Genomic DNA, 24,291 nt, shown 5'->3' with positions numbered 1-24,291 from the left:
AGTATAACAAATGCCCCTCATCGAGTATAACAAAGTCTCCTAATCGAATATAACAAAGCCCCTAATCGAGTATAACAAAGTTCCCTGGTTGAATATAACAATGGCTCATGATCGAGTATAACAAAGGCCTCTCATCGAGTATAACAAAGGCCCCTAATCGAGTCTAACAAAGTCCCCTAATCGATTATGACAAATCCCTTGATCGAGTATAACAAAGCCCAATCATCGAGTATAACAAAGTCCCCTGATCGAATATAAAAAAGGCCCTTCATCGAGTATAATAAAGGCCCCTGATCGAGTATAACAAAAACCCTTATCGCATATAAAAAGTCCCCTGATTGAGTTAAACAAAGTCCCCTGGTCGAGTATAACAAAGTCCCCTGGTCGAGTATAATAAAGGCCCCTCATCAAGTATAACAAATCCTCTAATCGAATAAAAAAAAAGTACCCTGATTGAGTAAAACAAAGTCCCCTGATTTTGTATAACAAAGTCCTCTAATCGAGTATAACAAAGGCCACTGGTCAAGCATAACAAAGGACCTTGGTCGAGCATAACAAAGTCCCCAGATCGAGTATAACAAAGCCCAATCATCGAGTATAACAAAGTCCCTTAATCGAGTATAACAAAGTCCCCTAATCGAGTATATCAAAGCCCCCTCATCGAGTATAACAAAGTCCCCTAATCGAGTATAACAAAGCCCCCTGTTCGAGTATAACAAAGGCCCCTGATCGAGTATAACAAAGTCCCTCATCGAGTAAAACAAAGTCCCCTGGTCGAGTATAACAAAGACCCTGATGGAGTATAACAAAGTCCCCTGATCAAGGAAAACAAAGCCCCCTGATCGAGTATAACAGAATCCCCTAATCGAGTATAACAAAGTCCATTGATCGAGGATAACAAAGGCCCCTGATCGAGAAAAACAAAGGCCTCCGTTTGAGTATAAAAAAGCCTCCTGATCGAGTATATCAAAGTCCAGTGATCGAGTATAACATATCCCCTGATCGAGTATAACATATCCCCTGATCGTGTATAACAAAGTCCCCTGGTCGAGTATAATAAAGTCCCCTGATCGAGTATAACAAAGTTCTCTGATCGACTATAACAAATTCCCCTAATCGAGTATAACAAAGGCCCTTCATGGAGTATAATAAAGGCCATTAATCGAGTTTAACAAAGTCCCTTGATCGAGTATAGCAAAGCCCCTGATCGAGTAAAACAAAGTCCCCCGATCGAGTATAACAAATTCCTCTGATCGAGCATAACAAAGGCTCCTGGACGAGTATAACAAAGCCCTCTGATCGATTATAACAAAGTCCCCTGATCTAGTATAACAAAATCCCGTGATCGAGTATAGTAAAGGCCCTTGATCGAGTATAACAAAGCCTCCTCATCGACTATAACAACGTCCCCTGATTGAGTATAACATATCCCCTGATCGTGTAAAACAAACTCCTTAACCGAGTATAACAAAGGTCCCTCATCGAATATAAGAAAGCTCCCTGATCGAGTATAACAAAGGCCCTTGATCGAGTATAACAAAGTCCCCTAATCGAGTATAACAAAGTCCCCTTATCGAGAATAACAAAGTCCCCTTTTCGAGTATAACAAAGTCCCCTGATCGAGTATAACAAAGTTCCCTGCTCGAGTATAACAAAATCCCCTAATCGAATATATCAAAGCCTCCTGATCGAGTTCAACAAAGGTCACTGGTCGAGCATAACAAAGGACCATGGTCGAGTATAACAAAGCCCCCTCATCGAGTATAATAAAGGCCCTGATCGAGTATAACAAAGTCTCTTGATCGTGTATAACAAATTCCCCTGGTTTGAGTATAACAAAACCCCCTTATACAGTATAATAAAGGACCCTGATCGAGTATATCAAAGGCCCCTGATCGAGTATAACAAAGTCCCCTGATCGAGTATAACAAAGACCTATGGTCGAGTATAACAAAGTCACCTGATCGAGTATAACAAAGGCCCATGATCGAGTATAACAAAGGCCCCTGGTTGAGTATAACACATCCCCTGATCGTGTACAACAAAGTTCCCTGGTCGAGTACAGTAATGTCCCCTGATAGAATATAACAAAGCCCCCTCATCAAGTATAACAAAGTCCCCTGGTCGAGTATAACAAAGCCCTCTCATCGAGCATAACCAAGGCCCCTGGTCGAGTATAACAAAGCCCTCTGATCGAGGATAACAAAGTCCCCTGATCTAGTATAACAAAATCCCGTTATCGAGTATAGCAAAGGCCCAGGATCGAGTATAACAAATGCCCCTCATCGAGTATAACAAAGTCCCCTAATCGAATATAACAAAGCCCCCTGATCGAGTATAACAAAGGCCACTGGTCGAGCATAAGAAAAGGACCCTGGTCGAGTATAACAAAGTTCCCTCATCGAGTATAACAAATCCTACTCATCAGGTATAACAAAGTCCCCTGATCAAGTATAACAAAGTCCCCTGTTCGAGTATATCAAAGGCCCCACATCGAGTATAACAAAATCCCCTAATCGAGTATTACAAAGTCCCCTAATCTCGTATAACAAAGTCCCATGGTCGAGTATAACAAAGTACCTTGATCGAGTATAACAAAGGCCCCTGATCGAGCATAACAAAGGCCCCCGGTTGAGTATTACAAAGCCTCCACATCGAGTATAACAACGTCCCCTGATCTAGTATAACACATCCACTGATCGAGTGTAACATGTCCCCTGATCGTGTATAACAAAGTCCCCTCATCGAGTATAACAAAGTTCCCTGGTCGAGTATAACAAAATCCCCTAATCGAATATAACAACGCCCCCTGATCGAGTACAACAAAGTCCACTGGTCGAGCATAACAAAGGGCCCTGGTCGAGTATAACAAAACCCCTTCATCGAGTATAATAAAGTGTCATGATTGAGTATAACAAATTCCCTTGGGTCGAGTATAACAAAAGCCCCTTATATAGTATAACAAAGGCCCCTGATCGAGTATAACATAGGCCACTGATCGAGTATAACAAAGTCCCCTGATCGAGTATAACAAAGTCCAATAGTCGAGTATAACAAAGTCACCTGATTGAGTATAACACATCCCTTGATCGAGTATAACATGTCCCTTGATCGTGTATAACAAAGTTCCTTGGTCAAGTACAGTAATGTCCCCTGATAGAATATAACAAAGCCCCCTCATCAAGTATAACAAAGTCCCCTGGTCGAACTATAACAAAGTCCTCTGATCGAGCATAACAAAGGCCCCAGGTCGAGCATAACAAAGCCCTCTGATCGATTATAACAAAGTCCCCTGATATAGTATAACAAAATCCCGTGATCGAGTATAGCAAAGGCCCTTGATCGAGTATAACAAATGCCCCTCATCGAATATAACAAAGTCCCCTAATCGAATATAACAAAGCACCCTGATCGAGTATAACAAAGGCCACTGGTCGAGCATAAGAAAAAACCCTGGTCGAATATAACAAAGTCCCCTGATCGAGTATAACAAATCCTACTCATCAGGTATAACGAAGTCCCCTGATCGAGTATAACAAATCCTACTCATCAGGTATAACGAAGTCCCTGATCGAGTATAACAAAGTCCCCTAATCGAGTATAACAAAGTCTCCTGGTCGAGTGTAACAAAGGCCCATGATCGAGTAGAACAAAGTCCCCTGATCTCGTATAACAAAGTCCCATGGTCGAGTATAAAATGTACCTTGATCGAGTATAACAAAGGCACCTGATCGAGTATAAGAAAGGCCCCCGGTTGAGTATTACAAAGCCTTCTCATCGAGTATAACAACGTCCCCTGATCAAGTATAACACATCCCCTGATCGAGTATAACATGTCCCCTGATCGTGTATAACAAAGCCCCCTCATCAACTATAACAAAGTCCCCTGGTCGAGTATAACAAAATCCCCTGATCGAGTATAACAAAGTCCTCTGATCGAGTATAACAAAGTCCTCTGGTCGAGTATAACAAATGCCCTTGATCGAGTATAATAAAGTCCTGTGATCGAGTATAACAAAGCCCCCTCATCAAGTATAACAAAGTCCCCTGATCGAATATAAAAAAGTCCCCAGATTGAGTAAAACAAAGACCCCTGATCGAGTAAAACAAAGCCCCCTCATCGAGTAAAACAAAGTCCCCCGAACGAGTATAACAAAGTCCTCTGATCGAGCATAACAAAGGCCCCTGGTAGGGTATAATACAGGCCCCTTATCGAGTATAACAAAGTCCCCTGATCTAGTATAACAAAGTCCCATTGTCGAGTATAACAAAGTCCCTTGATCGAGTATAACAAAGGCCCCTGATCGAGTATAACAAAGGGCCCCGTTTAAGTAAAACAAAGCCTCCTCATCGAGTATAACAAAGTCCCCTGGTCGAGTATAACACATCCCCTGATCGAGTAAAACATATCAACTGATCGTGTATAACAAGTTTGCCTGGTCGAGTATAGTTATGTCCCCTAATCGAGTATAACAAAGCCCCCTGATCGAGTATAACAAAGTCCTCTGATCGAGTATAACAAAGTCCCCTGATCGAGTATAACAAAGGCCCTTGATCGAGTATAATAAAGGCACCTGATCGAGTATAACAAAGTCCCCTGATCGAGTATAACAATGTCCTCTAATCGAGTATAACAAAGTCCCCTGATCGAGGATAACAAAGGCCCTTGATCGAGTAAAATAAAGGCACCTGATCGAGTAAAACAAAGTTCCCTAGTCGAGTATAACAGAATCCCCTAATCGAATAGAACAAAGGCCCCTGATTGAGTACAACAAAGGCCACTGGTCGAGCATAACAAAGGACCCTGATCGAGTATAACACATCCCCTGATAGAGTATAACATATCACCTGATCGTGTATAACAAAGTTCCCTGGTCGTGTATGGTAATGTCCCCTGATCGAGAATAACAAAGTCCCCTGGTCGAACATAACAAATTCCCATTATCGAGTATAACAAAGTCCTCTGGTTGAGTATAACAATGGCCCATGATTGAGTATAACAAAGGCCCCTCATCGAGTGTAACAAAGTCCCCTGATCGATTATGACAAAGGCCCTTGATCGAGTATAACAAAGGCCCATGATTGAGTATAAAAAAGGCCCCTCATCGAGTGTAACAAAGGCCCCTCATCGTGTGTAACAAAGTCCCCTCATAGAGTATGACAAAGGCCCTTGATCGAGTATAACATAGGCCCCTAATCGAGTATAACAAAGTCCCCTGATCGAGTATAACAAAGTCCCCTTATCGAGTATAACAAAGTCCCCTGGTCGAGTATAACAAATTCCCCTGATCGAGTATAACAAAGGCCCCTAGTCGAGTATAACAAAGTCCGCTGGTCAAGTGTAACCAAGGCCACTGATCGAGAATAACAAAGTCCCCTTATCGAGCATAACAAAGGCCCCTGGTCGAGCATAACAAAGACCCCTGATCGAGTATAACAAAGTCCCCTGGTTGAGTATAACAGAGACCCCTGGCCGAGTATAACAAAGTCCCCTGATCGTGTATAATTAAATCCCCTTTCCGAGTATAACATATCCCCAGATCGTGTATAACAACGTTCCCTGTTCGAGTATAGTAATGTCCCCTCATCGAGCATAACAGAGGCCCCTCATCGATTATAACAAAGTCCCCTTATCGAGTATAACAAATTCCCCTGTTCGAGTATAACAGAGGCCCCTAATGGAGTATAACAAAGACCCTGATGGAGTATAACAAAGTCCCCTGATCGAGGGAAAACAAAGCCCCCTGATCGAGTATAACAAAGTCCCCTGGTCGATTAAAACAAAGGCCCCTGATCGAGTATAAAAACGTTCCCTGATCGAGCATAACAAAGACCCCAGTTCGAGAATAAGAAATCCACCTGATCGAATATAACAAAGTCCTCTGGTTGAGTATAACAAAGCACCCTGATCGAGTATTACAAAGTTCCCTGATCGTGTATAACAAAGTCCCCTGATCGTGTATAACAAAGTTTTCTGGTCGAGTATAGTAATGCCCCCTGATCGAGTATAAAAAGGCCCCTGAACAAGTATAACAAAGTCCCCTTATCGAGCATAACAAAGTACCCTGGTCGAGTATAACAAAGCCCCCCTGATCGAATATTACAAAGTCCCCTCATCAAGTTTAACAAAGTCCCCTGATCGAGTATAACAAAGTCCCCTGGTCGAGTATAACAAAGGCCCCTGATCGAGAATATCAAAGTCCTCTTATCGAGCATAACAAAGGCCCCTGGTCGAGCATAACAAAGCCCCCCTGATCGAATATTACAAAGTCCCCTGATCAAGTATAACAAAGTCCCCTGATCGAGTATAACAAAGTCCCCTGGTCGAGTATAACAAAGGCCCCTGATGGAGTATAACAAAGACCCTCATGGAGTATAACAAAGTGCCTTGATCGAGGAAAACAAAGCCCCCCTGAACGAGTTTAACAAAGTCCTCTGATCGAGTATAACAAAGTCCCTTGATCGAGTATAACAAAGGACCCTGATCGAATATAACAAAGGCCTTCGGTTGAGTATAACAAAGCATCGTGATCGAGTATAACAAAGTCCCCTGATCGAGTATAACACATCCCCCTGATGGAGTATAACATATCCCCTGATCGTGTATAACAAAGTTCCCTGGTCGAGTATAACAAAGTCCCCTGATCGAATATAACAAAGTCCTCAGATCGAGTATAACAAAGTCCCCTGGTCGAGTATAACAAAGTCCTCAGATCGAGTATAACAAAGTCCCCTGGTCGAGTATAACAAAGTCCCCTGATCGACTATAACAAAGTCCTCAGATCGTGTATAACAAAGTCCCCTGGGAGAGTATAACAAAGTCTCCTGATCGAGTATAACAAAGGACCTTGATTGAGTATAATAAAGGCCCCTGATCGAGTATAACAAAGTCCCATGGTCGAGTATAACAAAGTCACCTGATCGAGTATAACAAAGGCCCATGATCAAGTATAACAAACGCCCCCGGTTGAGTATAACACATACCCTGATCGAGTATAACATACCCCCTGATCGAGTATAACAAAGGCCCCTCATCGAGTATAGCAAAGTCCCTTATCGAGCATAACAAAGGCCCCTAGTCGAATATATGAAAGTCCCCTAATCGAATATAACAAAGCCCCCTGATCGAGTATAACAAAGGCCACTGGTCGAACATAACAAATCACCCTGGTCGAGTATAAAAGAGCCCCCTCATCGAGTATAAGAAAGTCCCCTGATCAAGTATATGAAATCCCCCTGGTTGAGTATAATAATGGCCCTGATCGAGTATAACAATGGCCCCTCATCGAGTATAACAAATTCCCCTGGTTCGAGTATAACAAAAACCTCTTATATAGTATAACAAAGGCCCCTGGTCGAGTATAACAAAGCCCCCCGATCGAATATTACAAAGTCCCCTGATCAAGAATAACATATCCCCTGATCGTGTATAACAAAGTTCCCTCATCGAGTATAACAAAGTCCCCTGATCAAATATAACAAAGTCATCTGATCGAGTATAACAAAGTCCCCTGATCGAGTATAACAAAGACCTTTGATCGAGTATAATAAAGTCCCCTGATCGAATATAAAAAAGTCCCCTGTTCGAGTAAAACAAAGACCCCTCATCGAGTATAACAAAGTCCCCTGATCAAATATAACAAAGTCCTCTGATCGAGTATAACAAAGTCCCCTGATCAAGTATAACAAAGGCCTTTGATCGAGTATAATAAAGTCCCCTGATCGAATATAAAAAAGTCCCCTGATCGAGTAAAGCAAAGCCCCTTGATCGAGTACAACAAATGCCCCTCTTCGAGTATAACAAAGTCCCCTAGTCGAATATAACAAAGCCCCCTGATCGGGTATATCAAAGCCCCCTCATCGAGTATATCAAAATCCCCTAATCGAGTATAACAAAGTCCCCTGGTCGAATATAATAGAGGCCCCTGATCGAGTATAACAAAGTCCCCTGATCTAGTATAACAAAGTCCTCTGATCAAGCATAACAAACGACCCTGGTCGAGTATAACAAAGCCCCCTGATTGAGTATAACAAAGTCTCTTCATCTAGTATAACAAAGTCCCCTAATCGAATATAACAAAGCCCCCTGATCGATTATAACAAAGGCCACTGGTCGAGCATAACAAAGGACCCTGATCGAGTGTAACAAAGCCCTCTCATCGAGTATAACAAAGTCCCCAAATCGAGTATAACAAAGTCCCCTGGTCAAATATAATAAAGGCCCCTGATCGAGTATAACAAAGTCCCCAAATCGAGTATAACAAAGTCCCATGGTCGAGTATAACAAAGTCCCTTGATTGAGTATAACAAAGGCCCCTGATCGAGTATAACAATGGCCCCCGGTTGAGTATAACAAAGCCTCTTGATCGAGTATAACAAAGTCCCCTGATCGAGTATAACACATCCCCTGATCGAGTATAACATATCACCTGATCGTGTATAACAAAGTCCTCTGATCGAGTATAACAAAGTCCCCTGATCGAATATAACAAAGTCCCCTGATTGAGTATAACAAAGGCCCATGATTGAGTATAAAAAGGCCCCTCATCGAGTATAACAAAGACCCCTCATCGAGTCTAACAAAGTCCTCTGATCGAGTATGACAAAGGCCCTTGATCGAGTAAAACAAAGGCCCCTAATCGAGTATAACAAAGTCCCCTGATCGAGTATAACAAAGTCTCCGTATCGAGTATAACAAAGTCCCCTGGTTGAGTATAACAAATTCCCATGATCGAGTATAACAAAGTCCCCTGGTCGAGTATAACCAAGGCCCCTTAACGAGAATAACAAAGGCTCCCGGTTGAGTATAACAAAGCCTCCTCATCATAGTCCCCTCATCAAGTATAACAAAGTCCCCTGATCGAGTAAAACAAAGTTCCCTGTTTGAAAATGACAAAGGCCCCTAATGGAGTATAACAAAGACCCTGATGGAGTATAACAAAGGCCCCGAATGGATTATAAAAAAGACCCTGATGGAGAATAACAAAGTCCCTTGATCGAGGAAAACAAAGTCCCCTAATCGAGTATAACAAAGTCCCCTGATCGAGTATAACAAAGACCCCTCATCGAGTATAACACATCCCCTGATCGAGTATAACAAAGTCCCCTGACCGTGTATAACAACGTTCCCTGGTCGAGTATAGTAATGTCCCCTAATCGAGTATAACAAAGGCCCCTGATGGAGTATAACAAAGTTCCCTTATCGAGTATAACAAAGGCCCCTGGTCGAGTATAACAAAGCCCCCCTGATCGAATATTACAAAGTCCCCTGATCAAGTATAACAAAGTCCCCTGATCGAGTATAACAAAGTCCCCTGGTCGAGTATAACAAATGCCCCAGATGGAGTATAACAAAGACCATGATGGAGTATAACAAAGTCCCCTGATCGAGGAAAACAAAGCCCCCTGATCGAGTATAACAAAGTCCCCTGATCGAGTATAACAAAGTCCCCTGATCGAGTATAACAAAGTCACCCTGATCGAGTATAATAAAGCCTCCATACCGAGTATAACAAAGTCCCCTGATCGAGTATATCAAACCCCCCTGGTCGAGTATAATATAGGCCCTGATCGAGTATAACAAAGTCTCAAGATCGAGTATAACAAATTCCCCTGGTTCGAGTATAACAAAAGCCCCTGATAAAGTATAACAAAGACCCCTGATCGAGCATAACAAAGTCCCCTAATCGAGCATAACAAAGGCCCCAGGTCGAGTATAACAAAGCCCCCTAATCAGGTATAACGAAGTCACCTGATCGAGAATAACAAAGGCCCCTAATCGAATCTAACAAAGTCCCCTAATCGAGTATAGCAAAGGCCCTTGATCGAGTATAACAAATGCCCCTCATCGAGTATAACAAAGTCCCGTAATCGAATATAACAAAGCCCCCTAATCGAGTATAACAACGTTCCCTGGTTGAATATAACAATGGCTCATGATCGAGTATAACAAAGGCCTCTCATCGAGTATAACAAAGGCCCCTCATCGAGTCTAACAAGGTCCCCTGATCGATTATGACAAAGGCCCTTGATCGAGTATAACAAAGCCCAATCATCGAGTATAACAAAGTCCCCTGATCGAGTATAACAAAGTCCCCTGGTCGAGGAAAACAAAGCCCCCTGATCAAGTATAGCAAAGTCCCCTGATTGAGTATAACAAAGTCCCCTGATTGACCATAACAAAGGCCCCTGGTCGAGTAAAACAAAGTCCCCTAATCGAATATAACAAAGTCTCCTGATCGAGTATAACAAAGCCCAATCATCGAGTATAACAAAGTCCCCTGATCGAGTATATCAAAGCCCCCTCATCGAGTATAACAAAGTCCCCTTATCGAGTATAACAAAGGCCCCTGGTCGAGTATAATAAAGCCCCCCTGATCGAATATTACAAAGTCCAGTGATCAAGTATAACAAAGTCCCCTGATCGAGTATAACAAAGTCCCCTGGTCGAGTATAACAAAAGCCCCTGATGGAGTATAACAAAGACGCTGATGGAGTATAACAAAGACCCCTGATCAAGGAAAATCAAACCCCCTGATCGAGTATAATAAAGTCCCCTCATCGAGTATAACACATCCCCTGATCGAGTATAACATATCCCCTGTTCGTGTATAACAAAGTTCCCTTACTGAGTATAACAAAGTCCCCTGATCGAGTATAACAAAGTCTCATGATCGAGTATAACAAATTCCCCTGGTTCGAGTATAACAAAGGCCCCTGGTCGAGTATAACAAAGCCCCTCATCAAGTATAACAAAGTCCCCTGATCGAGAATAACAAAGGCCACCTAATCGAGTCTAACAAAGTCCCCTGATCGAGAATAACAAAGTCCCCTGGTTGAATATAACAATGGCCCATGATTGGGTATAACAAAGGCCCCTGATCGAGTATAACAAAGTCCCCTCATCGATTATGACAAAGGCCCTTGATCGAGTAAAACAAAGCCAAATCATCGAGTATAACAAAGTCCCCTAATCGAGTATAATAAAGCCCCCTGGTTGACCATTAGAAAGGCCCCTGGTCGAGTATAACAAAGTACTCTAATCAAGTATAAAAAAGTCCCCTGATCGAGTATAACAAAGCCCAATCATTGAGTATAACAAAGTCCCCTGATCGAGTATAACAAAGTCCCCTTATCGAGCATAAAAAAGGCCCCTGGTCGAGTATAACAAAGCCCCCCTGAAAGAATATTACAAAGTCCAGTGATCAAGTATAGCAAAGTCCCCTGATCGAGTATAACAAAGTCCCCTGGTCGAGTATAACAAAGGCCCCTGATGGAGTACAACAAAGACCCTGATGGAGTATAACAAAGTCCCCTGGTCAAGGAAAACAAATCCCCTGATCGAGTATAACAAAGTCCCCTAATCGAGTATAACAAAGTCCATTGATCGAGGATAACAACTCCCCTGATCGAGAAAAACAAAGGCCTCCGTTTGAGTATAACAAAGCCTCCTGATCGCGTATATCAAAGTCCAGTGATCGAGTATAACACATCCCCTAATCGAGTATAACATATCCCCTGATCGTGTATAACAAAGTTCCCTGGTCGAGTATAGTAATGTCCCCTGATCGATTATAACAAAGCCTACTGATCGAGTATAACAAAGTCCCCTGGTCGAGTATAACAAAGTCCCCTGATCGAGTATAACAAAGTCCTCTGATCGAGTATAACAAAGTCCCCTAATGGAGTATAACAAAGGCCATTCATCGAGTATAACAAAGCCCCTGATTTAGTAAAATAAAGTCCCCCGATCGAGTATAACAAAGTCCCGTGGTCGTGTATAAGAAAGTCCCCTGGTCGAGTATAACAAATTCCACTGATCGAGTATAACAAAGTCCCCTGGTCGAGTAAAACAAATTCTCCTTATCGAGGATAACAAAGTCCCCTGGTTGAATGTAACAATGGCCTATGATTGAGTATAACAAAGGCCCCTCATCGAGTTTAACAAAGGCCCCTGATCGAGTATAACAAAGTCCCCTGGTCGAGTATAACAAAGTCCCCTTATCGAGTATAACAAAGTCCCCTAGTCAAGTATTACAAATTCCCCTGATCGAGAATAACAAAGTCCCCTGGTCGAGTATAACAAAGTCTCCTGATCGAGTATAACAAAGTAACCTTATCGAGCATAACAAAGGCCCCTGGTCGAGCATAACAAAGCCCCCCACATCAAATAATACATAGTCCCCTGATCAAGTATAACAAAGTCCCCTGATCGAGTATAACAAAGGCCCGTAATGGAGCATAACAAAGTCCCTGATGGAGTATAACAAAGTCCCCTGATCGAGGAAAACAAGGCCCCTGATCGAGTATAACAAAGTCCCCTGATCGAGTATAACAAACGCCCCTGATCGAGTATAACAAAGTCCCTTGATCGAGCCTAACAAAGACCCGTGGTCGAGTATAACAAAACCACCTCATCGAGTATAACAAAGTCCCCTGGTTGAGTATAACCAAGCCCCCTCATCGTGTATAGCAAAGTCCCCTAATCGAGTATAACAAATTCCCCTGATCGAGTATTACAAAGGCCCCCGGTTGAGTATAACAAAGCCTCCTGACTGAGTATAACAAAGTCCCCTGATCGAATATAACACATCCCCTGATCGAGTATACCATATCCCCTGATCGTGTATAACAAAGTTCCCTGGTCGAGTATAGTAATGTCCCCTGATCGAGTATAACAAAGTCCCCTGGTCGAGTTTAACAAATTCCCCTGATCAAGTAAAACAAAGTTCCCCTATCGAGTATAACAAAGTCCCCTGATCGAGTATAATAAAGCCCCCTGACCGAGTATAACAAAGTCCCGTGATCGAGTATATCAAACTACCCTGGTCGAGTATAATAAAGGCCCTGATCGAGAATAACAAAGTCTCATGATCGAGTATAACAAATTCCCCTGGTTCGAGTATAACAAAATCCGCCTAATATAGTAAAACAAAGGCCCCTCATCGAGCATAACAAAGCCCCCTGATCAGGTTTAACAAAGTCCAATGATCGAGTATAGCAAAGGCTCTTGATCGAGTATAACAAATGCCCCTCATCGAGTATAACAAAGTCCCCTAATCGAGTATAAAAAAGTCCCTGGTTGAATATAACAATGGCCCATGATTGAGTATAACAAAGGCCCCTCATCGAGTATAACAAAGGCCCCTCATCGAGTCTAACAAAGTCCCCGAATCGATTATGAAAAGGCCCTTGATCGAGTATAACAAAGCCCAATCATCGAGTATAACAAAGTCCAATCATCGAGTATAACAAAGTCTCCTTATCGAGTATAGCAAAGTCCCCTGATCGAGGAAAATAAAGCCCCCTGATCAAGTATAACAAAGTCCCCTGATTGAGTATAACAAAGTCCCCTGGTTGACCATAACAAAGGCCCCTGGTCGAGTATAACAAAGTGCCCTAATCGAATATAACAAAGCCCCCTAATCGAGTATAACAAAGCCCAATCATCGAGTATAACAAAGTCCCCTGATCGAGTATAACAAAGTCCCCTGATCGACTATAACAAAGTACCCTGGTCGAGCATAACAAAGTCCCCTAATCGAGGATAACAAAGTCCCCTAATCGAGTATAAAAAAGTCCCCTGGTTGAATATAACAATGGCCCATGATTGAGTATAACAAAGGCCCCTCATCGAGTATAACAAAGGCCCCTGATCGAGTATAACAAAGTCCCCTAATCGATTATGAAAAGGCCCTTGATTGAGTATAACAAAGCCCAATCATCGAGTATAACAAAGTCCCCTGATCGAGTATAACAAAGTCCCCTGATCGAGGAAAACAAAGCCCCCTGATCGAGGAAAACAAAGCCCCCTGATTGAGTATAACAAAGTCCCCTGGTTGACCATAACAAAGGCCCCTGGTCGAGTATAACAAAGTCCCCTAATCGAATATAACAAAGCCCCCTGATCGAGTATAACAAAGGCCACTGGTCGAGCATAGCAAAGGACCCTGGTCGAGTATAACAAAGTCCTCTGATCGAGTATAACAAAGCCCAATCATCGAGTATAATAAAGTCCCCTGATCGAGTATAACAAAGTCCCCTGATCGACTATAACAAAGTACCCTCGTCGAGCATAACAAAGTCCCCTAATCGAGTATAACAGAGGCCACTGATCGAGTATAACAAAGCCCAATCATCGAGTATAACAAAGTCCCCTGATCGAGTATAACAAATTCCCCTGATCAAGTATAACAAAGTCCCCTGATCGATTATGACAAAGGCCCTTGATCGAGTATAACAAAGGCCCCTCATCGAGTATAACAAAGTCCCCTGATCAAGTATAGCAAAGTCCCCTTATCGAGTATAACAAAGTCCTCTGGTCGAGTATAACAAATTCCCCTGATCAAGTATAACAAAGTCCCCTGGTCGAGTATAACAAAGTCCCCTAATCGAGTATAACAAAGTCCCCTGGTAGAGCATAACAAAGCCCCCCTGATCGAATAATACAAAGTCCCCTGATCATGTATAACAAAGCCCCCTGATCGAGTATAACAAAGACCCCTGGTCGAGTATAATAAAACCACCTGATCGAGTATAACAAATCCCCTGATCGTGTATAACAAAGTTCCATGGTCGAGTATAGTAATGTCCCCTGATCAAGTATAACAAAGTCCCCTGGTTGTGTATCACAAAGTCTCCTGACTGAGAATAAAAAATCCCCTGATCGAGTATAACACATCCCCTGATTGAGTATAAAATATCCCCTGATCGTGTATAACAACGTTCCCTGGTCGAGTATAGTAATGTCCCCTGATCGAGTATAACAAAGTCCGCTGGTCAAGTATAACAAATTCCCCAAATCAAGTATAACAAAGTCCCCTGGTCGGTTATGACAAAGGCCCTTGATCGAGTATAACAAAAGCCCCTGATCGAGTATAACAAAGTCCCCTGATCGAGTATAACAAAGTCCTCCGATCGAGTAAAACAAAGTCCCCGATCGAGTATAACAAAGTCCTCTGGTCGAGTATAACAAAGTTCCCTGGTCGTGTATAACAAAGTCCTTTGGTCGAGTATAACAAATTCCCCTCATCAAGTATAACAAAGTCCCCTTATCGAGTATAATAAAGTCCCTTGGTCGAGTATTACAAATTCCCCTGATCGAGTATAACAAAGTCCCCTGGTCGAGTATAACAAAGTCCCCTGGTCGAGTATAACAAAGTCCCCTGGTCGAGTATAACCAAGGCCCCTGATCGAGAAGAACAAAGTCCTCTGATCGAATATAACAAAGTCCCCTTATCGAGCATAACAAAGGCCCCTGGTCGAGCATAACAAACCCCCCCTGATCGAATAATACAAATTCCCCTGATCAAGTATAACAAAGTCCCCTGATCAAGTATAACAAAGTCCACTGGTCGAGTATAACAAAGGCCCCTAATGGAGCATAACACAGTTCCTGATGGAGTATAACAAAGTACCCTGATCGAGGAAAATAAAGCCTCCTCATCAGGTATAACAAAGTCCCGTGATCGAGTATAATAAAGTCCCCTGGTCGAGTATAACAAAGTCCCCTTATCGAGTATAACAAAGTCCCCTGGTCGAGTATAACCAAGGCCCCTGATTGAGTATAACAAAGGCTCCCGGTTGAGTATAACAAAGCTTCCTGATCGAGTATAACAAAGTCCCCTTATCGAGCATAACAAAGGCCCCTGGTCGAACATAACAAAGCCCCCCTGATCGAATAATACAAAGTCCCCTGATAAAGTATAACAAAGTCCCCTGATCGAGTATAACAAAGTACCCTGGTCGAGTATAACAAAGGCCCCTAATGGAGCATAACAAAGACCCTGATGGAGTATAAGAAAGTCTCCTGATCGAGTATAACAAATTCACCTCATCGAGTATAACAAAGGCCCCTCATCAAGTATAACAAAGTTCACTTATCGAGCATAACAAAGGCCCCTGGTCAAGTATAACAAAGCCCCCCTGATCGAATATTAAAAAGTCCCCAAATCAAGTATAACAAAGTTTCCTGGTCGAGTATAACAAAGTCCAATGATTGAGTATAACAAAGTCCCCTGGTTGACCATAAAAAGGCCCCTGGTCGAGTATAACGAAGTCCCCTAATCGAATATAATAAAGCCCCCTGATCGAGTATAACAAAGGCCACTGGTCGAGCATAACAAAGCACCCTGGTCGAGTATAACAAAGCCCCCTAATCTAGTATAACAAAGTCCCTTGATCGAGTATATCAAACCCCACTGGTCGAGCATAATAAAGGCCCTGATCGAGTATAACAAGGTCTCATTTATCGAGTATAACAAATTCCCCTGGTTCGAGTATAACAAAAAACCCTGATATAGTATACAAAATCCCTGATCGAGTATAACAAAGGCCCTGAACGAGTTAACAAATGCCCTCATCGAGAATAACAAAGTCCCCTAATCGAATATAACAAAGTCCCTGATCGAGGTATAACAAACGCCACTGGTCGAGCATAACAAAGGACCCTGGTAGAGTATAACAAAGTCCCTAATCAGGTATAACAAAGTCCAATCATCGAGTAAAACAAAAGTCCCTGATCGAGTATAACAAAGTCCCCTGATCGAGTATATCAAAGTGATCAAGTATAACAAAGTCACCTGGTCGAGTATAATAAAGGCCCCTCATCGAGTATAACAGAGTCCCCTTATCGAGCATAACAAAGGCCCCTGGTCGAGTATAACAAAGCCCCCTCATCGAATATTACAAAGTCTCCTGATCAAGTATAACAAAGTCCCCTGATCGAGTATAACAAAGTCCCTGGTCGAGTATAACAAAGGCCCCTGATGGAGTATAACAAAGACCCTGATGGAGTAAAACAAAGTCCGCTGGTCGATATAAACAAAGCCCCCTGATCGAGTATAACAAAGTCCCTTGACCGAGTATAACAAAAGCCCCTAATCGAGTATAACAAAGGCCCCCGGTTGAGTATAACAAAGCATCCTGATCGAGTATAGCAAAGTCCGCTAATCGAGTATAACACATCCCCTGATCGAGTAAAAAATATCCCCTGATCGTCTATAACAAAATTCCCTGGACGAGTATAGTAATGTCCCCTGATCGAGTATAACAAAGCCCCCTGATCGAGTATAACAAAGTCCCCTGCTCAAGTATAACAAAGTCCCCTAATCGAGTATAACAAAGTCCTCTGATCGAGTATAACAAAGTCCCCTGGTCGAGTATAATAAATTCCCCTGATCGAGAATATCAAAGTCCCCTGGTCTAGTATAACAAATTCCCCTGATCGAGTATAACAAAGTTCCCTGCTTGAGTATAACAAAGGCCCATGATCGAGTATAACAAAGGCCCCTCATCGAGTATAACAAAGTCCCCTGATCATATATAACAAAGTCCCCTTATCGAGTATAACAAAGTCCCTTGGACGAGCACAATAAAGCACCCGGGTCGAGTATAACAAAGCCCCCTCATCGAGTAAAACAAAGTCCCCTGATCAAGTATATCAAACCCCCCTGGTCGAGCATAATAGAGGCCCTGATAGAGTATGACAAGGTCTCATGATCGAGTATAAGAAATTACCCTGGTTCGAGTTTTACAAAAGCCCCTTATATAGTATAACGATGGCCCCTGATCGAGTATAACAAAGCCCCCTGATCGAGTATAACAAAGTTCCCGAATCGAGTATAACAAAGTCTCCTGGTCGAGTATAACAAAGTTTCCTGATCGAGTAAAACAAAGTCCAATGATCGAGTATAACAAAGTCCCCTGGTCGAGTATAACAAAGTTTCCTGATCGAGTAAAACAAAATCTCATGATCGAGAATAACAACGTCCCCTGGTTCGAGTATAACAAAAGCCTTGATCGAGTATAACAAAGGTACCTCATTAAGTATAACAAAGTCCTCTAATCGAGTATAACAAAGGCCCTTCATCAAATATAAGAAAGCCCCCTGATCGAATATATCAAAGTCCCCTGATCGAGTATAACAAACGCCCTTGATCGAGTATAACAAAGTCTCCTCATCGAGTATAACAAACTCCCCTGGTCGAGTATAACTAATTTCCCTGATCGAGTATAACAAAGTCGCCTGTTCGAGTATAACAAATTCCCCTGGTTCGAGTATAACAAAAGCCCCTGATGGAGTATAACAAAGACCTTGATGGAGTATAACAAAGTCCCCTGGTTGATATAAACAAAGCCCCCTCATCGAGTATAACAAAGTCCCCTGATCGAGTTTAACAAAGTCCCCTGCTCAAGTATAACAAAGTCCTCTGATCGAGTATAACAAAGGCTCTTGATCGAGTATAATAAAGGCCCCTAATGGAGTATAACAAAGTCCCCTGATCGAGTACAACAAAGTCCCCTTATCGAGCATAACAAAGGCCCCTCGTCGAGCATAACAAAGCCCCCCTGATCGAATAATACAAAGTCCACTGATCAAGTTTAACAAAGTCCCCTGATCGACTATAACAAAGTCCCCTGGTCGAGTATAACAAAGGCTCCAAATGGAGCATAACAAAGACCCTGATGGAGTATAACAAAGTCCCCTAATCGAGGAAAACAAAGCCCCCTGATCGAGTCTAACAAAGTCCCCTGATCGAGTATAACAAAGGCCCCTGATCGAGTCTAACAAAGTCCCCTGATCGAGTATAACAAAGCCCCCTGATCGAGTATAACAAAGTCCCCTCATCGAGTATAACAAAGTCCCCTGGCTGACCATCACAAAGGCCCCTGGTCGAATATAAAAAAGTCCCCTATTCGAATATAACAAAGCCCCTGATCGAATATAACAAAGTCCCCTGGTCTAATATATGAAAGTCCCCTAATCGAATATAACAAAGCCCCCTCATCGAGTATAACAAAGGCCACTGGTCGAACATAAGAAATCACCCTGGTCGAGTATAAAAGAGCCCCCACATCGAGTATAAGAAAGTCCCCTGATCAAGTATATCAAACCCCCCTGGTCGAGTATAATAATGGCCCTGATCGAGTATAACAAAGTTCCCGGGTAGAGTATAGTAATGTCCCCTGATCGAGTATAACAAAGGCCCCTCATCGAGTATAACAAAGCCCCTAATCGAGTCTAACAAAGTCCCTAATAGATTATGAAAAGGCCCTTGATCGAGTATAACAAAGCCCAACCATCGAGTATAACAAAGTCCCCTGATCGAGGAAAACAAAGCCCCCTGATCAAGTATAACAAAGTCCCCTGATTTGGTATAACAAAGTCCCCTGGTTGACCATAACAAAGGCCCCTGGTCGAGTATAACAAAGTCCCCTAATCGAATATAACAAAGCCCCCTGATCGAGTATAACAAAGGCCACTGGTCGAGCATAACAAAGGACCCTGGTCGAGTATAACAAATTCTCTGATCGAGTATAACAAAGCCCAATCATCGAGTATAACAAAGTCCCCTGATCGAGTATAACAAAGTCCCCTGATCGAGTATAACAAAGTACCCTGGTCGAGCATAACAAAGTCCCCTAATCGAGTATAACAAAGTCCCCTTATCGAGTATAACAAAGCTCGAATAACATCATCGAGTATAACAAAGTCCCCTAATCGAGTATAACAAAGCCCAATCATCGAGTATAACAAAGTCCCCTGATCGAGTATAACAAATTCCCCTGATCAAGTATAACAAAGTCCCCTGATCGATTATGACAAAGGCCCCTGATCGAGTATAACAAAGGCCCCTGATCGAGTATAACAAAGTCCCCTGTATCGAGTATAGCAAAGTCCCCTTATCGAGCATAACAAAGTCGTATGGTCGAGTATAACAAATTCCCCTGATCAAGTATAACAAAGTCCCTTGGTCGAGTATAACAAAGTCCCCTGATCAAGTATATCAAACCCCCCTGGTCGAGTATAATAATGGCCCTGATCGAGTATAACAAGATTCCCGGGTCGAGTATCGTAATGTCCCCTGATCGAGTATAACAAAGGCCCCTCATCGAGTATAACAAAGTCCCCTTATCGAGTTTAACAAATTCCCCTGGTTCGAGTATAACAAAAGCCTCTGATATGGTATAACAAAGGCCCCTGATCGAGTATAACAAAGTACCCTGATTGAGCATTAACAAAGGCCCCTGGTCGAGTATAACAAAGCCCCCTGATCGAGTATATCAAAGTCCCCTGATCGAGTATAACAAAGGCCCCTAATTGAGTATAGTAATGTCCCCTGATCGAGTATAACAAAGTCCCCTGATCGAGTATAACAAAGTCCCCTTATCGAGTATAACAAAGTCCTTCTTATCGAGTATAACAAAGTCCCCTGATCGAGTATAACAAAGGCCCTTGAACGAGTATAATAAAGGCCCCTGATCGAGTATAACAAAAACCCTGATCGAATATAAAAAAGTCCCCTGATTGAGTTTAACAAAGTCCCATGGTCGAGTATAACAAAGTCCCCTGATCGAGTATAACAAAGGCCCTTGATCGAGTATAATAAAGGCCCCTGATCGAGTATAACAAAAACATTGATCGAATATAAAAAAGTCCCCTGATTGAGTTAAACAAAGTCCCCTGTTCGAGTATAACAAAGTCCCCTGTTCGAGTATAACAAAGGCCCCTATTCGAGTATAACAAAGTCTCCTGATCCACTAAAACAAAATCCAATGATCGTGTATAACAAAGTCCCCTGGTCGAGTATAATAAAGGCCCCTCATGGAGTATAACAAAGTCTCATGATCGAGAATAACAACGTCCCCTGGTTCGAGTATAACAAAAGCCTTGATCGAGTATAACAAAGGCCCCTCATTAAGTATAACAAAGTCTTCTAATCGAGTATAACAAAGGCCTCTCATCGAGTCTAACAAAGTCCCCTGATCGAGTATAACAAAGGCCCTTGATCGAGTATAACAAAGTCTCCTCATCGAGTATAACAAACTCCCCTTATCGAGGATAACATAGTCCCCTGGTCGAGTATAAGAAATTCCCCTAATCGAGTATAACAAAGTCCCCTGGTCGAGAATAACAAAGTCCCCTGGTCGAGTATAACTAATTTCCCTGATCGAGTATAACAAAGTCGCCTGTTCGAGTATAACAAATTCCCCTGGTTCGAGTATAACAAAAGCCCCTGATGGAGTATAACAAAGACCTTGATGGAGTATAACAAAGTCCCCTGGTCGATATAAACAAAGCCCCTGATCGAGTATAACAAAGTCCCCTGATGGAGAATAACAAAGTCCCTTGATCGAGTATAACAAAAGCCCCTAATCCAGTATATCAAAGGCCGCCGGTTGAGTATAACAAAGCATCCTGATCGAGTATAGCAAAGTCCCCTGATCGAGTGTAACACATCCCCTGATCGAGTAAAACATATCCCCTGATCCTGTATAACAAAGTTCCCTGGTCGAGTATAGTAATGTCCCCTAATCGAGTATAACAAAGCATCCTGATCGAGTATAACAAAGTCCCCTGCTCAAGTGTAACAAAGTCCCCTGATCGAGTATAACAAAGGCTCTTGATCGAGTATAATAAAGGCCCCTAATGGAGTATAACAAAGTCCCCTGATCAAGTATAACAAAGGCCCCTCGTCGAGCATAACAAAGCCCCCCTGATCGAATAATACAAAGTCCCCTGATCAAGTATAACAAAGTCCCCTGATCGACTATAACAAAGTCCCCTGGTCGAGTATAACAAAGGCTCCTAATGGAGCATAACAAAGACCCTGATGGAGTATAACAAAGTCCCCTAATCGAGGAAAACAAAGCCCGCTGATCGAGTCTAACAAAGTCCCCTGATCAAGTATAACAAAGTCCCTTGGTCGAGTATAACAAAGTCCCCTTTTCGAGTATAACAAAGTCCCCTGGTAGAGCATAACAAAGCCCCCCTGATCGAATAATACAAAGTCCCCTGATCAAGTATAACAAAGCCCCCTGATCGAGTATAACAAAGACCCCTGGTCGAGTATAATAAAACCACCTGATCGAGTATAACAAATCCCCTGTTCGTGTATAACAAAGTTCCCTGGTCGAGTATAGTAATGTCCCCTGATCAAGTATAACAAAGTCCCCTGGTTGTGTATCACAAAGCCTCCTGACTGAGTATAACAAAGTCCCCTGATCGAGTATAACACATCCCCTGATCGAGTATGACATATCTCCTGATCGTGTATAACAGAGTTGTCTGGTCGAGTATAGTAATGTCCCCTGATCGAGCATAATAAAGTCCGCTGGTTGAGTATAACAAATCCCCCAAATCAAGTATAACAAAGTCCCCTGGTCGATTATGACAAAGGCCCTTGATCGAGTATAACAAAGGCCCCTGATCGAGTATAACAAAGTCCCCTGATCGAGTATAACAAAGTCCTCCGATCGAATAAAACAAAGTCCCCCGATCGAGTATAACAAAGTCCTCTGATCGAGTATAACAAAGTCCCCTGGTCGTGTATAACAAAGTCCTTTGGTCGAGTATAACAAATTCCCCTGATCGAGTATAACAAAGTCCCCTGGTCGAGTGTAACAAATTCCCTTATCGAGTATAACAAAGTCCTCTGGTTGAGTATAACAAAGCCCCCTGACCGAGTATAACAAAGTCCCCAGATCGAGCATAACAAATTCCCCTGATCGTGTATAACAAAGGCCCCCGGTTGAGTATAACAAAGCCTCCTGACTGAGTATAATAAAGTCCCCTGATTGAATACAACACATCCCCTGATCGAGTATAACATATCCCCTGATCGTGTATAACAAAGTTCCCGGGTCGAGTATAGTACTGTCCCCTGATCGAGTATAACAAAGGCCCCTCATCGAGTATAAAAAAGCCCCCCAGATCGAATACTACAAAGTCCCCTCATCAATTATAACAAAGTCCCCTGATCGAATATAACAAAGTCCCCTGCTCGAGGAAAACAAAGCCCCCTGATCGAGTATAACAAAGTCCCCTCATCGTGTATAACAAAGTCCCCTCATCGTGTATAACAAAGTCCCCTGGCTGACCATAACAAAGGCCCCTGGTCGAATATAACAAAGTCCCCTATTCGAATATAACAAAGCCCCTGATCGAGTATAACAAAGTCCCCTGCTAGAGGAAAACAAAGCCCCATGATCGAGTATAACAAAGTCCCCTCATCGAGCATAACAAAGTCCCCTGGCTGACCATAACAAAGTCCCCTGGTCGAGTATAACAAAGTCCCCTGGTAGAGCATAACAAAGCCCCCCTGATCGAATAATACAAAGTCCCCTGATCAAGTATAATAAAGCCCCCTCATCGAGTATAACAAAGACCCCTGGTCGAGTATAATAAAACCACCTCATCGAGTATAACAAATCCCCTGATCGTGTATAACAAAGTTCCCTGGTCGAGTATAGTAATGTCCCCTGATCAAGTATAACAAAGTCCCCTGGTTGTGTATCACAAAGCCTCCTGACTGAGTATAACAAAGTCCCCTGATCGAGTATAACACATCCCCTGATCGAGTATAACATATCGCCTGATCGTGTATAACAAAGTTCCCTGGTCGAGTACAGTAATGTCCCCTGATCGAGTATAACAAAGTCCGCTGGTTAAGTATAACAAATTCCCCAAATCAAGTATAACAAAGTCCCCTGGTCGAGTATAACAAAGGCCCCTCATCGAGTATAACAAATTCCCCTGATCGAGTATAACAAAGTCCTCCGATCGAGTAAAACAAAGTCCCCCGATCGAGTATAACAAATGCCTCTGATCGAGTATAACAAAGTCCCCTGGTCGTGTATAACAAAGTCCTTTGGTCGAGTATAACAAATTCCCCTGATCGAGTATAACAAAGTCCCCTGGTCGAGTGTAACAAATTGCCCTTATCGAGTATAACAAAGTCCCCTCATCAAGTATAACAAAGTCCCCTGATCGACTATAACAAAGTCCCCTGGTCGAGTATAACAAAGGCTCCTAATGGAGCATAACAAAGACCCTGATGGAGTATAACAAAGTCCCCTGATCGACTATAACAAAGTCCCCTGATCGAGTATAACACATCCCCTGATCGAGTATAACATATCCCCTAATCGTGTATAACAAAGTTCCCGGGTCGAGTATAGTAATGTCCTCTGATCGAGTATAACAAAGGCTCCCTCATCGAGTATAACAAAGCCCCCCAGATCGAATACTACAAAGTCACCTGATCAAGTATAACAAAGTCCCCTGATCGAGTATAACAAAGTCCCCTGGTCGAGGAAAACAAAGCCCCCTGATCGAGTATAACAAAGTCCCCTCATCGAGTATAACAAAGTCCCATAGCTGACCATAACAAAGGCCCCTGGTCGAATATAACAAAGTCCCCTATTCGAATATAACAAAGCCCCTGATCGAGTATAACAAAGTCCCCAGGTCTTATATATGAAAGTCCCCTAATCGAATATAACAAAGCC

Source organism: Homarus americanus, unplaced genomic scaffold (genome assembly GCF_018991925.1).
Source record: "Homarus americanus isolate GMGI-L3 unplaced genomic scaffold, GMGI_Hamer_2.0 scaffold34360, whole genome shotgun sequence".
NCBI classification, from domain to species: Eukaryota; Metazoa; Arthropoda; class Malacostraca; order Decapoda; family Nephropidae; genus Homarus; species Homarus americanus.
This window is presented reverse-complemented; position numbering follows the sequence as displayed.